Below are 6,000 nucleotides of genomic sequence, written 5' to 3' on the forward strand. Positions count from 1 at the left end.
AATGGACAATAAGAAGCATTAATCCATTCACGAGGGCGGAGCCCTTATGACCTAATCACTCTCAAAGGTCCCACCTGTCAATACTGCATCGGGGATAAGTTTCTAAAACATGAACTTGGGGGACACATTCAAATTGTAGTGAAATCTATGGCCGTTTATAAAAGACCTGTTTTTACTTATCATTTATTCATTCTGCCTTTTGTGTTATTGTTTTGAAAAGCTACATGGGGGAAAATGTCAACGTTAGAGAAAAAAGCTTATTCAGCCTTCTGAAATTAACAGTACTAAAAAAACTAAATTCTTATTCCTTAAATTTCCACTTTCCCCAGTAAGATTCTAGTTCCACTTTATTATCCTGTCTCTAATTTCCTGTGTATTGATTCTCCTTTCTTTCCTTGGTCTTAAGTCCTGTCCATCTTTGACATTCTGTCTCTTGGCCTATCTTGCTCCCTCTTGTTCTGTAATATTTACTTGATCAGGCTGTCCGAGCCTTCTGAGGTGCACTCTCCATCTGTTCTTATCCATGTTCAGAGCTATTAGAATAACCCTCTACCACTATTTTCACCTCACCGTTCCGCCAGAACACAAATCATGCCATAGTGTAAACCGCAGGAAAGCTAGACTCATCAGGATCACCTCTAAGAGTCTTCACCTTCTGTCATTCTGCCACCTCCTTTCCTGTCCAGTTTGTTTCTTCTAGTCCTTGTAAATTACCTGTTCTGAATAAGGTAACTTTTGGTGCTTATTTCAGCTCCTGCTCCTGTATGTGTTTGATAGTCCTGATAGCCTCTTTTGGGATGTTTTTTGTCTCCAGTTCACTTGCCATATTTTTTGATTACCCTCAAAACTCTATCAAAACCTTCTTCAGAAAGTGTTCTTTTATGACATCCATCTCTTTGGTTCTGAGTACTTATATCAATATCTGCAGCTAGAAACTGCTTGGTTTGTCTTTTGATTTCCACTTCTTAGTGCATTGTACTGCAGTCATTTTCACGTGTCTTCTGATTCTTTGATAAGGTTGAACATAGCCTTACGATCTACAGGGAACTTGTCATCTTTTTGTTGTGTCTCTGAAGTACAGAACTGTACCCATGTACTGAGCAGATTTTCCAGACATCTGCCTTTACTAGGAAAATACTTGAATCCTCTTGGGCACTATTTAGTTTATTAGAATCTCTAGAGAAGAAGATTTATTAATGCTACTTAACTCTTTCTGAGTAGAATCTACTTTGTAGAATTTAGCTAGCTGTTAGTGGACGCTGGGAGAATTCTTAGGAAGAATATTTAAGTAAGGATTTTGGTGTGTATGATGTCTTACTTTATCTGTCTCTTTCTTTAAGGTGATCTCTATGGTGGAAGTTTTTTCAGGATCTCCATGGATAGGCTTAGTCAACCTTCTGAAAGTTTCTTTCAGTTCAGTCAGCCTCTTATTTCTTGGTTTTTACTAAGTGAATGATTTCAGAAGAAAGCATTTTATTTTATTTTATTTTTTAAAAATTTATTTTATATTTAAAATGTGGGTACAAATGAGGGTTAGGTACATACGTGGTCATCATACAGGTAAAGTATAGGTATCCTTATTGCTGTTATGTGACCCCCCCAGCAGTGTCCTACTACTGCCAATTCCTTTCTTATAGTATTATAATAAATGTTCAGGGTCCACTTATGAGTGAGTAGGTGTGGTACTCAGATCTTTGTTTCTGTGATATATCACTGAGTATTATAGACCCTAATTCCATCCAGGTTGCTGCAAAGTTCATAATTTTGTTTTTCTTTATTGTTGCATAATATTCCATTGTATAAATGTACCACATTTAAAAAATCCAGTTCACTTTCGATGGGCAGCATGGTAGGTTCCATGTTTTTGCTGTTGTGAATAATGCTGCAATAAACATGCGTGTGCAGGTATCTTTATAATATAATGATTTGAGTTCCTCCGGGTATATTCCCAGAAGGGGGATTGCTGGGTTGTATGGAAGTTTGATTTTCAGATTTTTTAGAAATCGCCACACTGTTTTCCACAAAGGTTGTACTAGTTGGGAATGTAAATTCCCACCAACAGTGTAGAAGTGTTCCCTTTTCCCCATATCTTCTCCAGCATCTGTTGTTTTTTGGGTTATTGGTGATGGCCATCCTGACTGAATTTAGGTGGTATCTTAGTGTGGTTTTAACTTGCATTTCTTTGATGATTAGTGAGGCTGAGCATTTTTTCATGTATCTGTTGGCTTCTTGTATGTCTTCTTCTGAGAAGTGTCTATTCATTTCTTTTGCCCATTAAATTTTTTAAATTTATTTTAAAGATGTGGGGTACAATTCAGGGTTAGGTATCCAAATGAACATTATGCAGGTACCATTGTTGATGAGGTGTCGCCCCCTCCCCGGCAGTTTATCATTACTGCCAATCCCTTTCTTATAGTATTATAATTTTTCAAGGTCAGCTTATGAGTGAGAACATGTGATACTCGGTTCATTGTTTACAGATCATTCAGTATTATAGACTCTTAAATCCATCCAGGTTGCAGCAAAGTTCATAATTCTGTCCTTTTTTTTTGGAAGCAGCAAACAGATGCTTTATGGTATAGTTTTACAAAATAATTTCAGAGAAGATGATATTGACCTGTTTTTCATGTCCTTGAAAAACTAGACAGTTTAATCTAGAACCTTAAAAAAAAAAAGTAATGGTGAAAAAGCACTTCTGAAAGAATGCTCTATTTTGTCTTCAAGATTTTCTTCCAAGTTGATAATACCAGTTCTGTGGGTTTAGACACTGATGCTTCTCTCTCTCTTTTTTTTTTTTGAGTTGAAGTCTCACTGTGTCGCCCAGACTGGAGTGCAGTGGCCGCTCCCGGCCACTGCAGCCTCAACCCGATGGGCTCTGGTGATCCTTCCGCCTCAGCCTTCCGAGAAGCCGAAATTACAGGCATGCGCTACCACGCCCGGCTGATTTTTTGATTTATTGAAGAGATGAGATCTCGCTGCCCAGGCGGGTCTCGAACTCGTGGGCTCAGGCAATCCACTCCCAAAGGCGCGGTATTACAGGCTGAGCCACCGAGCCTAGCTTGATGCTTCTCTTTTTGACAGCACTCATATTTTCCTTTGTTCTCAATTAAGTCATATCTTGCTGAAAACAGCAGCTTCTTCAAGGTCATTAGGAAGTTTGTTGAAATAAGTTCCATAACACGCACAATTTCTGAATCAATCCTACCATATTCTCTGCTTTGAAATGTATTTTATCTATTCGGAGGAATCTGGCAATTTTTCTTTCCTTCAGTTCTATTTCTTGTGCATGATCTTTTGTGTAAATGCTAGTAACAAAAAGTAAGAGTTTCACTCACTTCAGGGTATTCTCCTTTCTTGGTCCATGTAGAATACTTGATTGTTGCTTTGCAAGAAAATATGAAATTGTAATTCTTCCTCCAATAGTATTTGCTTCGCTGATATAAACTAACTGTTCAGTTAGTCTTTTGCCAGGCCTTTCTATATACACAGTAATTCTTCATTTCAATAGACTATATATATTAGGTATCCTCTAACATATCTGAATATATTTTAGACAACAATTAAACTCAATATGTATAAAGCACAATGAATACACATACTTAAATTGATGAATATGAATAGCTATGAGAAATTTATATACCCAAAGACATTAACAACTACATTGCTACCCTACCTGGATGCTAGGGGTTTTAACATATCCTTGACAGTAGCATGTCCTGATTTCAGAGATGTTAAGATGCATTTTTAAACTTTTAAAAAAAACTTCTGTCCTTCTTTATGGCTAAGTAATATTCCATTGTGTATGTATACCATATTTATCCACTCCTCTTTCAGTGGGCAGCATGGTTGGTTCCATGTTTTTGCAATTGTGAATAGTGCTGTAATAAACATGCATGTGCAGGTATCTTTTCTTTTTTTTGAGTTGGAGTCTCACAGTGTCACCCAGGCTGGAGTGCAGTGGCATGCTCACAGCCATCCTGGCGTTGACCTGCTGGGCTCTGGCGATCCTTCCACTTCAGCCTTCCAAGTAGCTGGAACTATAGGCATGTGCTACCTCGCCTGGCTAATTTTATATTTTTATTGTAGAGACGAGGTCTTGCCAAGTTGCCCAGGCTGGTCTCGAACCTATGGGCTCAAGCAATCCACTTGCCTCAGCCTCCCAAAGGGCTAGGATTATAGGCTGAGCCACCGAGCCAGGTTGGTATCTTTTTCATAGAGTGATTTGAGTTCCACTGGGTATATTCCCAGTAGGGGGACTGTGTTGTTGGATGGAAGGTCGACTTTTAGATCTTTTAGGAATTGCCAAACTGTTTTCCACAGGGGTTGTACTAGCTTACAATCCCACCAATAGTGTAGAAGTGTTCCCTTTTCCCTGCATCCTTTCTAGCATCTGTTGTTTTTTGGGTTATTGAAGATGGCCATTCTGACTGGAGTTAGGTGGTATCTCAGCGTGGTTTTAAATTGCATTTCTTTGATGACATGAGACTGAGCACTTTTTCATGTATATGTTGGCTCCTCATATGTCTTCTTTTGAGAAGTGTCTGTGCATATCTTTAGCCCACCTTATAATGTGGCTATTTGTTTTTTCTTTTTGGCACGTCTGAGTTCCTTGTAGATCCTAGATATTAGACCTTTGTCAGATATACAGTTGGGACATATTTTTTCCTAGTCTATGGGCTGTCTCCCCACTCTCTTGAGGGTTTCTTTGGCTTTGCAGAAGCTTGTCAGTTTGATGAGGTCCCACTTGTCTAATCTTATCTCTTATGGCATGGGCACTTGGGGTTTTGATCAGGAATTGGTTGCCAGTTTCGAGTTCCATAAAGGTGTTTCCTGCATTTTCTAAGATTCTTATATTTTGAGGTATTATGTTTTGACCTTTGATCCACTTAGAGTTGATTTTTGTGTATGTTGATAGATAGGGGTCTTGTTTTAATCTTCTACATGTGGTCACCCAGTTTTCCTAGCACCATTTACTGAGTAGGTTCCCCTCTCCCCAGTGGTTGGTAGTGGAGACTGGCAAAGATGAGTTGATTGAGGAATTGAGGTTTTGCTTCTGGAATCTCTATCCTGTTCCGTTGGTCTATATGCCTGTTCTTGTATCAATACTAGGCTGTTTTGATTATTGTAGCTTTACAGTAGAGTTTGAATTCTGTAAGTGTGGTGCCTCTGGCTTTGTTTCTTTTGCTAAGGATTGTTTTGTTTTGACTCTTCATGATCTTTTATATTTCCATATGACTTTCTGTATTGCAATTTCCAGGTCTGAGAAGAATGATGTTGGTAATTTAATGGGTATTGTCTTTGGTAGGATGGACATCTTAACAATGTTAATTCTTCCAATCCATGAGCATGGACTATTTTTCCATTTGTTTGTGTCTTCTTGGATTTCTTTGAGCAATGTTTTGTGGTTTTCATTGTAAAGGTCTTTCACTTTTGGTTAGGAAGATGCCAAAGTATTTCATTTTTATGGGATTGTGCTTTTTATTTGAGTTTCTTTCTGTTTATTGTTGGTTTATAAGAATAGGACTGTCTTTTGCATGTTTATTTTATACCTGAGACTTTGCTAAAGTCCTTTATCAGTGCAAGAAGGTTTTTGACAGAGTCTCTTGGGTTTTCAAGGTATAGGATCATGTCATCAGTAAAGAGGGATAACTTAACTTCTTTTTCCATTTGGATACCCTTGATTTCCTTCTCTTGTCTAATTGCTCTACCTGGGACTTCCAATACAATGTTGAACAAGAAAGGTGAGAGTGGACAGCCTTGTCTTGTTCCAGTTTTCAGGGGAAATGCTTCCAGTTTCTGTCTGTTCAGCAGTTTGTTGGTTATGGGTTTATCATAGATAGCTCCTACTATTTTGAGGTGTGTTTCATCTGTGCCTAGGTGTTCAAGGGTTTTTATCAAGAAGGAATACTAGATTTTATCAAAGCTTTTTCTGCATCTAATGAGATAATCATGTGGTTCTTGTTTTTACATCTGTTGATGTATTTAATGACATTTATGGTC

The 6,000-nt window shown here is 38.1% G+C and overlaps 1 protein-coding gene across 8 annotated transcripts in view; it reads left to right on the top strand.

The window, feature by feature from the left end:
• The window catches only part of APAF1 (apoptotic peptidase activating factor 1), a 100,189-nt gene that overhangs the window by 36,745 nt on the left and 57,444 nt on the right, over positions 1 to 6,000 (top strand). The gene's annotated exons all lie outside the window — the stretch shown is intronic.

Source organism: Carlito syrichta, unplaced genomic scaffold (assembly GCF_000164805.1).
Source record: "Carlito syrichta isolate Samal-C Ts95f unplaced genomic scaffold, Tarsius_syrichta-2.0.1 Scaffold135840, whole genome shotgun sequence".
NCBI classification, from domain to species: domain Eukaryota; kingdom Metazoa; phylum Chordata; class Mammalia; order Primates; family Tarsiidae; genus Carlito; species Carlito syrichta.